Source organism: Gobio gobio (assembly GCF_949357685.1).
Source record: "Gobio gobio genome assembly, chromosome: 17".
NCBI classification, from domain to species: Eukaryota; Metazoa; Chordata; class Actinopteri; order Cypriniformes; family Gobionidae; genus Gobio; species Gobio gobio.
The window spans coordinates 17829456-17844770 of NC_137110.1; the positions used below are offsets into that span (position 1 = coordinate 17829456).

At 38.8% G+C, this 15315-nt stretch overlaps 1 protein-coding gene across 1 annotated transcript in view; it reads left to right on the top strand.

Moving 5' to 3' along the window:
* The first annotated feature begins 6299 nt into the window (after positions 1-6299).
* The window catches only part of brinp3a.2 (bone morphogenetic protein/retinoic acid inducible neural-specific 3a, tandem duplicate 2), a 48711-nt gene continuing 39695 nt past the window's right edge, over positions 6300-15315 (top strand). The window contains exon 1 of the mRNA XM_079841673.1: positions 6300-6934. The gene's annotated coding sequence lies outside the window, so the exon portion shown is untranslated. The remainder of the gene's footprint in view (positions 6935-15315) is intronic.

Consider the following 15315-nt stretch of genomic DNA (forward strand, 5'->3'; position numbering starts at 1 on the left):
TGAGGTAATATTAAAAACAGTATGAGTACATAAAAGTAGGGAGACTTATAACGATAAAAAATAAATAATAAAACCTTCTGAAGTGATAGGAAGAGATAAGATGGTGCTGTAATTCACCCCATGAAATCATAATGACCAAAATGTGCTTTTCATTCCAATACTCTACCCAGTAGAGTAGATGAGTTTATCATAAAAGAAATAGCATGTGTTAATCTTTGGGAGGTATTGTGTGTTTCTCATCAGCTCAGAGGGTACATAATAATTCTGCCTGCATAAATGTAAAACAGATAACAGCTCTGGATGGTGGTATTCTGGAAAGTGATAAACCAGGACGAACAGACCTGGGGTGAAACAGTGCTTAGTCCAACAGAGCTAAATTCATTTTGCTAGCTCACGAAATGGAGTTATCTGAATCAACTGTCTTCTATATTCACCACAGGATATTGAGGAAGGCCAAGGTCAAATTACATCAAAATCTGAGAGCATTAGACTCCATTGCAAGAAAAAGTTTTCCAACTCAGTCAGAGATAATCTCAATCTCCAACTGTGCTCAGCAGAGACTAAAAGGCTTAAGAACTGATAGGATCCTCAGACCACGTAAAAATGGGTTCAATGAGAGCTCCACATAATTTGCTTTTAAGATGCGATGCAATGCCATGACTGTCAGTAATGTTTAGAGTGTACCATAAGCACACTATGAAGTGAACATGTTTTTTCTTTTTTTTCTTTACCTAAATAAGTTGCCACTCCCCTATCATATGGGTTTAAAAGGAGTGGTGTGCATCTACTCATTCAGATCTGGTCTTCGGAGCCGAGCAAGTGTCTTCTCTACACAGGCTCATTTTTGTTCACCCATTCACCCAAAGAGCAGCTTTTCTCTAAAAGAGCAAAACACAGATGGAGAGTGACTTTTTGTGTGTGACTGTATTTCTGGGTGCAGTCAATATCTCTTGTTCTGCCACAATCACTGCCTCACGTGTTTGGGTCATTTCCACGCTGAGAAAGCTTTTGTGGAAGGCTCGTGTTCTTACTGCGAGAAAATGACCATGGCAAAGTTGTGATCGCGACTCTCTTTTCTGGCTATAGAGAGAGAGTCAACTCAGCTGCTCCCTGTGCTGTTCCTGCTGCAATGCATAAGACCGCGTTGGCTAGCACTGACGGCAATATGAGGGCAACAACGAGACCATCGGAGAGTGGGCTAATGCCTTCTAATGTGGAAGACTCTGCGGTGCGGTGGCCCAGAACGAGTATGAATCTGAGTTGGCAGCCCTGCTTGCATCGAACTGAAATCCCTGTCCTGAGCACTCTCGGTTGGATGATTGGTATCGGAGCTTGGAGTGTGACTTACAGCCGCATTCCCGGCCCAGTGCCTTTCTTCTTGGAAGGCCATGAGGAGCTCACAAAGTCATGGAAGGCACCTTTTACTGCCCATTCCTGCTTCACAAGCTCTTCCGCCATCACTACCCTCGACAGTGGGGCGGCCAGGGGGTACACAGAGGTTCCTCGGATGGAGCGTGCATTTGCAATGCATTTATGCCCACAAAATTCCGGAACTTAGCAGAATTATCCTAGGCTCCTGTCCAGAGCCTGTACGTTCACATTGTCTTTGACGGCAAAGGCTTACAGTGCTGCTGGAAAGGCCACCCTGCAGGTTCATCAGGCGAAGGCACTCAAAGAGCTGCACAAGTGTAGTTCTGAGTCAGAATTAGTACAGAAACTGTATTCAGCGACTGACTTCATTAATGGTCTAGGAACACCATCCCTGGCTGAACCTTGCTGAGATTAGGAAAATAGACCAGAGTCGACTTTATCAGCACCACCATCTCGCGACACTGTCACAGACTTTGCCCAGCAGTTCTCGGCAGTAAAGAAACAGACCAAGGCATTCAAACACATCCTGCCTTGGCACGGTGGCACCAGGCTGCAGACTTCTTGCTCATTGTCTGCTCGTCACCGAGGGCATCCGCATGTGGCTGCCTCCCCAGCTTGAGCTACCCGCAAGAAAGGGACGCAACCCACTTGTCAGGCAACCACCAAAACCCCAAGAAGGTTTCTTCAAAGTGTCCCTGAGACGAGTGACGGGCGAGTTGCTTTTTACCAGAAGGTGGTGAATGCAGCAATGCGGAAAATCTTTGGTTCCCTTTTGTTTTTGTCTTGCAACTGTCCATGGTGGCACCGGTACCCACATTTTCAAAGAAAGAACAGCTTCCGCACTCCCTTGGTCACATAGCTTGCAGCCTGAATATGGTGGATTCAGTAGATTCAGTTCACCAGGTGCCCGCCCAGGTTCGATGGCATTCTCTTTACCTTGGTGGCAGGCAAAGCCCCTGTCCTGCATGCAGAAATTGTGGTCCGATTGGTGAATGACGCAATAGAGCCTGTCCCTCCAGCCAAGATAAAGAAGGGTTTCTACAGCCCTTACTTCATCTTACCGGTTAAGACCAATCATAGATCTGGGGGTCCTGAATCGGCTCCCTTTCAAAATGTTATTGCAGAAGTGCATTTTGACATGTGTTCACCAACAGGTTTGTGGCAATAGACATTAAGTCATTTAATATCTCAAATGTTTTGACACAGGCCATGTCTTCGGTTTGCCTTTAAAGGTCCTGTTCTTCGTGATCCCATTTTTCAAACTTTAGTTAGTGTGTAATGTTGCTGTTAGAGCATATATAATACCTGTAAAATTATAAAGCTCAAAGTTCAATGCCAAGCGAGATATTTTATTTAACAGAAGTTCCCTTTCAAAGCCTACAGCGAACGGCCGGTTAGGACTACATCCTGGTACATCCTGCTTTAATTATGTCAGTAGAGCAGTTTGTCGACTAACCTCCGCCCACAAGAGTATGCGAAAAAGGGGGCGTGGTCTTGTTGCTCCCGCGTGGATAAGAGGAAGTGTTGCGTTTGGTTGCGTTTGTATAGTTTGTTTGTCGCCATGTTGTCGAGACGCTGTTATTTTCATCCCGGAGTCAAGTCACCTTTGTTTGGCTTTCCCAGGGACGCTGTCCTTAGAGATCATTGAGCGCATGTATCCCCGTTATGGTGAGAGGCGTGACCTTTCCGGTAACGTGCGCTCTGCGTGCGCTAAGCTGCTGTCGAATCACAACACGGGAACTGCTGGCACAATCAGAACTAGTTACGTGTTTCTGAAGGAGGGACTTCATAGAACAGGGAAAACTTTCAAGCCGTTTTGAGGACAGTGAAAACAGCGGTATACAGATAAGTAAATTGTGTGAAAAATACTGTGTTTTTTTACACGCGAAACATGAACACATGTTATATTGCACACTGTAAACACAATCAAAGCTTCAAAAAAACACGAAAAACGGGACCTTTAAGGGTCAGGCATATCAGTACAAGGTCCTCCTGTTCAGGCTGTTCCTGTCTCCTCACATCTTCACAAAAGGCATAGAGGCTGCCTTTGCCCCGCTAAGGGAAGTGGGCATCCGCATTCTCAATTATCTTGACGACTGGCTGATTCTAGCTTACTCTTGAGATTTATTTGGTATGCACAGGGATCTGGTGCTCAGACACCTCAGCCGATTGGAGCTTCAGGTCAACCAGGAAAAGAGCAAGCTCTTCCCAGTCTCTTTTCTCAGGACAGAGTTGGACTCAGTTGCTATGACAGTGCGTATCACGAACAAACGCACACAGTCAGTGTTGAATTTCCTGAAGGCATTCAGGGGGGAAAACAGCTGTCCCACTGAAACAGTTTCAGAGGCTCCTGGGTTATATGACAGCCTCGGCTGCGGTCACTCCACTCAGATTGATGTACACAAGGCCTGGGCGACACCTTATACCTTCGCCAGATCCTACAACTCCGGGTGGAGACAGTTTCTTCCTGTGTGTTGTCAGGTACGAGCAGGTAAGATGTGGTGTTTTCCATAGGGAATCCTAGTGTCAGTACGTTGACACAAGGTTGGAGAGACTGACAGATGTATGGGAATGTATGGGTTATGACATAACCTTTGTTTCCGGATGGAAGGAATGAGACGTTGTGTCCCTCCTGCCCCAGCGATGAACTACCCGCTGAAATGGCCGGGACACATTCTCAGCACCTCAGCACAAACCTGAATGAGTGGATGCCGCCCCTTTTATTCTCATTTGACGGGGGAGTGGTATGCAAATTCCACTTTTCTGAAGTATCGGAGTTGTGACACCCCCAGGGAATGGAGGTTACATCAGTAACCAAGACATTTTTAATATAACAACAAATCAAGCCAAGTTAGGTTTTAAAATGCCAACAAACTTAAGTGCATATCCACTGGTTTTACTGAGACTCTGCCAAGTAGACATATTTCAGCCACTCCTGACACTGTTTTATTAATTTGCACATTAGGATAGATCATAGTTGGTACTATAGTTTAAACACTGATAAGCCATTTGCACTTGATTACACTTGAAATGTAAAAAAGACAATTAAGAGGCCTTCAAATGATGGATTGGCAGATATACAACATGCCATCTGTTACATGCCTTCCCAAGAGCTATGGCTCTAATCCTTGATGTCCACATGTTTTTGTGTACTGGACATGCATAATCAATTATTGGGTCAGTAGATATAGTACTTTTGATTAATTATTAAATACACCTATACACAATACAATGAATGACTATGGCAAACGTTGCTGTGTGCAATCCAATGGCTCTGTGGCAGTTCAGCACCACGGACAGTTCCAACACAGCGTTGCGTTCAGAGAATGTCCACTCTGGACATTGCCCATGTATCTAATCCATCACAATCAGCTCCCTGATAACACACACAGGACTGATGCGTGTTCCAGCAGATTGCCAGAAGACAAACAATCTCACTTTGCCAACCTCTGTAATGGATTTGTGCTGCATTTGTTCATGGTTAGAGAGCCATTTTGATTGGAGTCAGCATTGGCTTTAACCAATACTTTAACACCAATGAAAAAGAAGCTATTCCCGGTCTGAAATCCTATCGGCTACACATCAAAGCATGGTTGTAGAGAACTCCTGTTGCTTGAATGTCTCTTGTCTTTTTCTGATTTATATAGATTTGGAAATTGATACAACGGACTGAAATCAGAAGTATGATTTTTATTAGCTCCCTCTTCAGTCTGAATCACTCCTACTGCAAAGATATACAGGGGCTTTGGGCCAGGGATAGACTTCAGCACCCACACATGTGGCTAACATTTCAGAAAAACCTAAAATGAATCAGGTGATAAATTTAAATGCCACTCTGTAAAAAGATTTTGAAAAATGCAAAGTAAATGTTACAGCAAAGACCTTGGCTGTCTGTTACCTTGCCACATACAGCAAATAATACATTTTAAAAGACAATTTTTTTACTTACTTATTTTTCTACTGTAAAATATTTTTTTGTCCAAAAAAGTTTTTAGAAGTAAAAAAGTATGACAGCCTACTTTAGATAAAATATATTCAATTTGAATCAATGCAATGCGATACACTATTACAATAAAATACTATAATTTTTTTTCTACTTAGAATATATAAGGTAATATGCATTCCAATAATTCCCTTTGTGAATCATCATCATCATCATCATCATCATCATCATCTTCATAATTTTTTTTTCATCAACTGCACAAACAGTACATTGGAATGTTTTAGGCTGCATGTTATTAAATTTAATTAATGTTTACCTGATGGCATTTTGTGTAAAAAACAATGTGCTCTGTTTAATATAGTAACTACATTTGCTGGAGAGGCAAACTTTAATGAACGTTGGCTTTATATTGGACAGTTGTGTTATAAAAGTAAATTTTACAAAAACAAACACATTTTATTAGCTCAAATTGGTTGTTAAATTAGCATTACACTATATGATTTAATGACTATGACTATAAAATATAGTACAGTCACCAAAATGTCATAATGCTTGTAACATTGTCACAGCATTTTTTATGGCAACGACATCCACGGGTGAAAACTTTTTAGCTGTACTTTACCACAACATCAGTGCATTCGATTTTATACTGTTTGAATAACATATCGAATTATTCTATTCTATTAATAATTCAGAAAAGGTGAAGAGGTAGAAACACCCTAACACTGCCTGCACAAATAGATAACATGGGGTTCTGACATGCTGACCCAGTGGACATAAGCAGAAGGCTTTATTATTAGTAGCTAATTTTAAACTTATGCGGAAAATTATGAAAACGAAGAAGAAGAAAAAAGGAAAGCATTTTAAGCACTTACAGGGATATATAGATTTGGTAACATAGTCTGCTTATCATTCCACCCTCGTCCCGGGTTTTATGTATGTCCTCCGAAAAGCCATTACAGAGGGCTACTTGTGTTTTAAGCATGTGACTTGTGTGAGAGAGGGCGCGCGCTCGCGTCTGCCAGCGTCTATCCATTGAAATTTGGCTCCGTCTCTCTCTCTCTCACACACACACACACACACACACACACACATACACACGGACAACGATGCAGAGAGTAGGAGGGTCAAGCAGAGCTATGTGAAAGGAATGACTTTATAGAGGAATATCCACAGGCACTTCCAAAAGAGACTGAGAAACCAGTGTCGCAGTCCGTTGGTGGATGTTAAACTGAACCACGCGCTTTATAGCTGCGGTCTGTTTCTAACTGTCTGTGCTGCTTGTGGATTTATATTCGACATTGTTCGACTAAATGCGGTTATTTCTTCTTCAAGGAACAATTCAGAGCACTACACGGATAACCTTACCTTCGTTTTATAATGGGAACGATTTGTTACCGAAGTTGGACTATAGTGAAGTAGCACCGATTTAAATATTTAGGTGCTGCCCGAGCGACCTTTCGTCCATTTTTGCCAAACAGTTTCCATTACTTCTTTGGGTTTTACGCTGATTCACGTTAAATACTCACATATAGAAAAATAAAAAATAAATAAAAAATAAACGATTCAACGAAGAATGGGACCTGTTCGGATGAAGTTTTAACACTGACCTGCGTTGTGGTGAGTTGTATTATTATTATTATTATTATTTTAATTGCTGGTTGTGTCGACATGGTTTAAATTGTTGCCAGTTGACTATGCACTGCAAATATAATCGTTGCCTCATACTGCAGCGGGACAACTTTGAACAAATGCTACCTGATCGTCACATGATCGTTCCCATGAATGATGAGCATACAGCAGCTCATCAAAACTACACTGCTCCTTACACGAGTTACAACTGTGATCCCTCATGACCGTTCATGTATTTATGCCATGGTGCTTGATACACAGACTCTCTCTCTCTCTCTCTCTCTCTCTCTCTCTCTCTCTCTCTCTCTCTCTCTCTCTCTCTCTCTCTCTCTCTCTCTCTCTCTCTCTCTCTCTCTCTCTCAAATCACACACAAGTTGGTATTTATGCAATACTGCTGAAATCATTTTTAATAGTTATTTTATATATTTATAAACTTTCTCAAACAAGATACATTTATTTCAAAGAATATACCTATATCTTATTTTTTTCTTCTTCATGTTATAGGCATGTTTTGTCATGTATGCTTGAAGAAAGACATTTTAATTCAATATAGCCTACATTATATGAAAACAAGTCTTAGTATTTTGTAAATATTCACTTTGTAATATGTCTTATTTTGGGGGTATTTAGATATTTTCCTGGAAAGAAGACAACAATACTGATTATTTTTTATATATATATTTTGTTTTTTTGGCATTTCACCTGTTATGCAGGTTAAATGTTATTAGGGCTCTTTTTTATAATTCATAGTTTACACACTAATGAGTCTTGATTCTGTAGCTGCCAGTAATGCATAATACCCATGAACCATTTTTCATAAACAATTACAATGTAGGACAAAGTCAATGTGTGAAAATCAAATACCCTACAAAGCTGTATGCTCATGGAAAATCTATAAAATCATACATACAAGTTTGCCTACTGAAGCAGCTGCGAATATATTGCTAAAATTGGTGTCATTATCAACTGCACCATATGTTATTAAAACAGCATATAGCTTACTTGCAAAGTTGGAATTGCTTTAAAATTAAATGACAAAGTAAATATTTAATTATAGCAAAATCCAGTAGCATAATGTGAAGGAGTAAAATGCTCCTTACATGACAGCTGTGAGGGTTCTGATGAAGAAATATGTAGTGTACAATACAGTTGAAAGCACTGTGTGTGCACTGTGTGCAGAAAAAGCCAATGATTTTGGCAGAGTAGTGTTACATGACTCTAAATTATCCACAACAGACATGCTGTTAAGCATTTTTCTGATAGAGTCTGCATAACAAACGTTTAGTGCTCTGCTCTTAAGTGGATAGTTCAACCAAAAATGAAAATTCCATCATCATTTACTTGCCCTCATGTAATTCCAATGAGTTTCTTCCTTCTGCAGAACACAAAGGAAGATATTTTAAAAAAATGTTGGTAAACAAACAAATTTGGTGACCACTGACATCAATAGTAAGGATAAAAAAAGCAAATTCTCAAAATATCTTCTTTTATGTTCCACAGAATAAAGGAAGTGATACTGGGGTTTAGAATGACACGAGGCTGAGTAAATGATGACAGAATTATTTATTTATTTTTTGGTGAAGTATGCCTTTAAAGTGTGCACTTACTATGCATACAAATAAAACTGTAAGATTATTCAACACCAAACCCAACTTAACTTAACTGTCTAATTGCATTGCCACTAGTGGCACCAAGGAGAATTGCATTCTTGAGTCTTTTTTTAAATGTATTATTATTTGGGTCAGACAGTATATCTTGTAACTGCACATTTGGAAAATACATTTGTGGTTCATTGAGGCTCACGAACCTTATGTATCAGTTACTGCGGAGGGCTGTTACCCTTGCACAGTGGATGTCTTTACAAAACAGTCACTGGTACCACAACACTGACTATCTGAATGCTGCTTTCACATTTCCCTGTGTCAAGGCTCTAACTAAGTGTGTGTGTGCCTTTGTATCCCAGCTGTCTCTCATCATTGTTATCTGCTGGCACAGTTTTTGCCATTTTCCAAAAACACCATTTAGAGCTTTTGGCGGCCACATAAAAGACAAAAAAAGACCTTTTAGCGTACACACACACAGACAATTACACAAATAAGCGCAAACATCAGCATCCGGTGGTGTGCTAGCTCAATGGCTCATTCATCCTACACTGATGTGCGATATAGCCATGGATGAGAGCCCAAGAGAGCTGGTGAAACCTTTCCTAGTCTTGTAAATATGCCTCAATGGGGCTTTTTTTCTTCAAATGGCTGTCTGCAGGTAAAGTGGCTCCCTAACAAGTCCTCAAATTAATGAATGACTCATGCATGAAGGCCCTTCTGCAGCAATTCCAGCACATCAGAAATTTCACAGCAACGACTGATTGGTTGAACATGCAGCAAGCAGACAGGCCCGAACAGGATCGAAGCTTTATGATGGCGAGCCGTAGCTCATTATTTTATGATAATGAGGAGGATCACCGAATCCATCCTGATGCAGAGATTTTTACGAGACAAACGTGTGAAAAGACAGGCGCACGAACATTGGCTCCTTGATTAGAGCTTGAAAACAAAGAGACCCTCGGGAGTATGCAGTTGAAAAGAAGGTAAAGATGTGACATGACACCTTTCAACTTGGCAAACAAAAACACTGATGCGTGTACAAAATGACAAGCAATAAGAGATATGCAAGAAAGCAATGCTGCTAAAAGGTTTCAGCTGTCATCGGGAATTTCTTGACACGTAGATTTTTACAAAACTATGTATCTTTTAAACCTCAGCGTCACATTGTGTCCTAACCAAAAGTGATAGAATAAAGCAACAAGCATTCCCATTCATAAATTTGTGTTTCTGTCCTAACCAGTGGTAAGCGTCAAGCAAAGGGACAGGTCATCTATCATACAATTTCTTTGGTTGCAATTGGCTGGGATTAGAGTGCATTGCACAGCATTTTTACTTTCAATGTGGACGTATATGGTTAGGACATTGTGTCAGATGTGCAAATTGTAACTCTAAACTTTATGTATGCCACATTCAGATCATTAAATCCTACAGATATCTATAAATGTTTTAGTTTATATATGGCTTTAAGTTTAAATGTAAAGTGCTTTGGGAGGGCTTTTGTTTTCATAATGGCCTTTGTTTGAAGAGGAGACAGTATGTCTGGCTGAATTGAGAAAAGAAGACCATGGGTTGTTTTCTAAGATTAATTGCCCCTGTATTGCACTGAGCCTTATGTGGCCAAATAAAAATGTAAAAGTAACAACTTTACGATCAGAAAGGCAATAATTAAAGCAGCAATTAAATCAGCGCTGTACATTACCACTGCTCTGTGAATTATTACTGTGAAGTTTATTTCTAACCTGTAATCAATTCTTTGTTGGGATTTATTTGTACATTTGAATGGAATGTACCCCTCTGTTTAATAGTTAACTGATTTACTAGACACCTTTACTCTTTGCATACATGTCCTGACCTGATTAGCAATAGATATTTAAACTGGACCACTCATTAAAAAACATAGGTTATAGCCTATTACATCTTGGATCATCCAAACATGATTAGTATATTCACGATCAAAAGAATGGCTACCTTTTTGTTCATGCTTCCTAAAAGATCAAAGGCCTTATTAATATAGATTTGTATTAGTCTTCTCATATAAAAAAAATACCAATTATTGCACCCTAGAGACATGAACTGAGTGTTTTCAAACCCTCATATTAAAATGTGTGCCATGTCCATGGAGACATTATACTCTCAGGGACATTTGATATTAAATGTGGCTTCCAGAGTGTTGGTGAGCAAACAATGCAAAATGCATTCTTTCTTTTTCATTCTTGTTTTTCTTTATCTCTTTGTGTTTTCCACAATACTTTGGGTCCTCTATTGTCCTTTTGAGTAATGCTCTGAGTAATGTGCAAAGACATGCGTATTAATAAGATTGTCATTTATGGACCTGTAGGATGCAACAAGATAGCATATGAGATATCCATTTGCTCAAGTGCATTATGGGTCAAGTTTGTTTGTGTTTTTGCATATGGACACACAAGGTCAGTTGTATGTTATCGGCAGTAGGCTAAAATATACCTGGACATTCAAAACAATTTGTTATTATTTTGTCTGATGTTCAGCGTTTCATCTAGAATCTGACAATTATTTTAGTTTCATGGCTTGTCTGCTCCCAGAGGTCCATTTCTCATCGTGACAGCAAGATTAGAGGGAATATTTGATTTGCATTTAACACTCAACACAATGGCTGTCATTCCCTTTCCCCCTTCTGGTTCCATGAACTGATCTAAGCTAGTATTTCATATTTCTTTTATTGCCTGAGATATTCTCTTTGATACATTACACACCACAAATCTCTTTGTACACATCCTTTTTTTCTCAAACGAAACACGGATAAATAATTATGACTTCCAGCCACATTATTTCGCTAAGCAACCTTTTACCCTCAGGCAAACAATAAAATACACTGTTGATTGTCATGGGTTAGAGAATAACATAGCTAATTAAGAGTAAAAGCTCATTAGTCAGCGGAGAGAGGAGGATGTGAGGTTTATCGGTTCCTGTTGCAGACTTTGAATGTGGTTTCAGGGATGACTTCAAGTCAAGCCTGAAAGAACTAGAATTACAAATAGTGGGATCCTACTGTAAAAATTGTACTACAACCCTGTAATCAACTCTCACCCAAGATGCACACTTTTGCAAACAGCCAGACAACCCTCCATCCACCCTGCAGACACAGATGTAGAGCAGGAAATATCTCAGAGAATGTAGCTTCATTTGCATGCTTCCAGCAGAGACAGCCAAAGCTCATTGCAATCGCACAGGTTGTAAATGAAAGAACTGCACAGATGCCCTGAGTCCAAAGTGCACACTTGAATCTATCCTCTGAACATGATTGACTCAAATGCCATTAAGATCTCAAGTTTATGAAATCCCAAATCTCAACATCTCATCCTTTCAAAACTATTTCAGTAATACTTCCCTTTGTTCTTTTATATAGCCTAACAAAAATAACTCATAGCATATCAAATTTCTCATATTAGCCTATGCTCATTTTGCCCACCCCTTGCCCACCTGCACATACCAGCTGATATACAATGTAGTCTTGATTAGGGTGGTCACTCTGCATTTGAAAGTTTGAAAGGGTTTTAAATCTTCTAAATCAAGTAAAACGACTCAAAATCAAGTAATTTAAGCATGCCAAAGTCAACTTTAATCTTATAAAATGTAATTTCAAAATAGCAAAATTGTGGCCAGTGAAAATGCTGAGGGGCTAGTAACTTTGGAAAACCACTAGCCACAGGTGCTGGTGAGCAAAAAAGTTAATGTCAAACCCTGGTTACACTACTTATTACATTTTAAATAGGGTAACTTGTAATCTGTAACCTATTACATTTCCAAAGTAACCCTCCTAACACTGGTTGTAATTTAAGTTTGTTAATCATTTATTGGGTTTATGGTGTTGTGTTGCAATTGTAAAAACTTTACACAAAAAGCAATTTTTACTTTAATTTTTATTTGCTGAAAGATAGGGTAGGCAAATTTGGATTGGCTAGCAATAGCAAGCTAGCTATGAAAGCATAAGATCCCTCCCTCCCTTCAGAGCATCTCCAAAACTACCTCTTCTCCAAAACACACGAATGCACACAGCCAGAGCAGAAACTGCAAAGCGTCACGAGACAGTGTTTAATTACCTCATGTCTCAAAGCACATTACATTACAATATTAATGGACATAAACAACTTAGAGCTCTGACTTGTTCCACCTGACTGCTGTAGATTAATTTCGCCGTTGATAGTGTTGCCATGGAAACACATAATTCTGAGTCCGAGGACATGAACAGATCCTGGTAGAACGCCACGGGTTGCCATCTCTTAATTATGGTAATTTAGAGAATAAGCTCGTTGTTTTGGTTCAGGAGGAACTGTAAAAGGTAAAAGGCTGTTTTTGTTTGTGGTGCTGGGTGAGAGGGTATAACTCTGCAGCCTCATGGAACATGTTTGCGTGTGCAGGAGGTATGGAAAAACATTGCCTACCCTACCTTGTTACTTTTGAAACGTTTATGGATCGGCCCCATTCACATCCATTTAAAGTAAACGCATTGAAATTCAGATGTTTGCCCTTTTTTGAAGAAAAGGAAAGACAAGTAGATTTTTTTTTATTTATGGTAATCAAACTTTCAATGAAGCTTTACTGGCATTTTCCTTTAATATCAGTTTGATACTAATACAATTGTTTTGAACAAGCTTACTTAGGCCTTTCGTTGAACTTGTGAAACTAGGTCTGGAGAAACAAAACTTGAAACAAAGATAAAAAGTTCACAATGTCCTGTGAGATGCATGACTAATCATGATCTAAGTGGGGTTCAAACTAAGTTTGAAGTAGTAGAAAATTCAGTTCATAGGTATTAATTGTGATCTCCACAGCATAACGCAAGGAAACATGGCAATATAGGTCAGTCCCTGTAGAATTTGACAAAATTCCTCACTGTTAAATGCACATTCTAAGAAATTGTGAAAGACGTTTATTCAGCTAGTTCTGAACACCTAGTCATTTCATTCTGATTCTTATTTTAGCGACCTTGCAGGGATGTTCATCTTCATTGTAGACAACAAAGGGAAGGAAATAGCATTTTCAATACATAAAAGAAAAGAAAAAAAACTCTTGCTAAATGGATATTCTTTGTATTATCTCTTTGGTTTTAGTCCGTTATTTATTTATAATCTGTCCACAATCACATTATGAATATAATCTAAAAATGACTGAGTTTCACCGCTGCTTAATGAATATGACTCAATGTGCTTGAGCAAAATGCTATACTGTTTAAAACAGATTGGCTTTTTGTCATTCAGACAGCTATTTTGTCTAGTCTGTTTCTCTCTTATTACTAGGCATGGCTGTAGTTTTAAAATGATTCGTCCCTCTAGGTGAATACTCAGGACCTTGTCACATTCACCATTTACATGACAAATTACAATACCAATGTTTGTATTGCTGGCCCTGCAGGTTATGATACAAATACTCTTGCAACATCTAGTTTAAATGAAAAATTGCCATGTCATGTAGCAAGGCTAAGATGATCGTGCAAAACTGTATACATAATTTTCTCTCTATAAAGGGCACATTAAAACACATTTTTATGAGTTCTACAGTGGCAACACAAACTAATCCAACATACCTCTAAATAATTATTTTCTCTTCATTCCTCAGAAAACTAGCTAATGTTTTGATGTTCTCTCCCACCAGACCTTTACTTAATTTGACGCATGCAGATACTTATTTCATTTCTTAATTATCCTCATTTATGTGTTTACACTTTCTCCCCCATCATTTATTTCTCTGTTCATCCCACACATTTTAAACATCAATGTTCTTTCATTCCCTCCACACGTCACACTTGTCAAGTAAAGTCAAGTCAAAACAGTTTTATTTGTGAAAGCGCTTTTCCTAGGACATATTGTTTCAGTGCCTCTTTTATAGAAAGCTGTGGTTTAATCAACATAACGTTGTGTAGGAACCAGCAGAATTGTCACTTTTATGACATTTCATACCAGCCTGAGGATATTTCAAGCCAGTTTGCTGTTCAATTATATTTAAGTGGCACCATTGGTGCTTTTCATGCGTCCGCAGTTGATGATAAAAAAATAAATTTCTCTCTCAGGCTAGATGTATTATTTGTGGTATACATCGGCTTCTCTTTCAGGGTGGATCGGTTTAACAGCATTTGATGAAGTGTATTGTTTTTGTAACCACAGATATTGTCTGATGATGCTCCTGTAAAAAGGGAATGACACATACCTGATATTATTATTGCAGATAATGACCAAAATCCTGTTACTGCACTGGGTGGGGGAGATAATGTGATTATAGCAGCAGACTGCTTTGAAATGAACAGTGCCCTCAGTTAATACATGTTTACACGTTGGTGTATGAAGATAGCATGCAGGTAAATATCAGTTGATTTAAGGTTGCAGGTTTGATCTCAAAGAACTGGAGAGTGAAATAGACCACAACCCTGCTCTTTAATAAAGTAACTACAAGTTGCTCAATTAAATGTTTGGAAGCCTGTTTCCTCCACAGTTGAGTAAAAAATTATAATTAACTTTTTAAATAAACTTTCTCATAATTATGACTTAGTATCTCATATTGAGAAAGTTTCTCATAATAATGACTTAGTTTCTCATAATAATGAGAAACTTTCTCAATATGATGAGAAACATTCCCGTAATAATGACTTAGTTTCTCATAATAAAGAGAAACTTTCTCGTAATAATGAAAAACGTTCTCGTAATTATGACTTAATATCTCATAATAACGAGAAACTTTCTCGTAATAATGAGAAACTTTCTCGTAATTATGACTTAATATCTCATAATGAG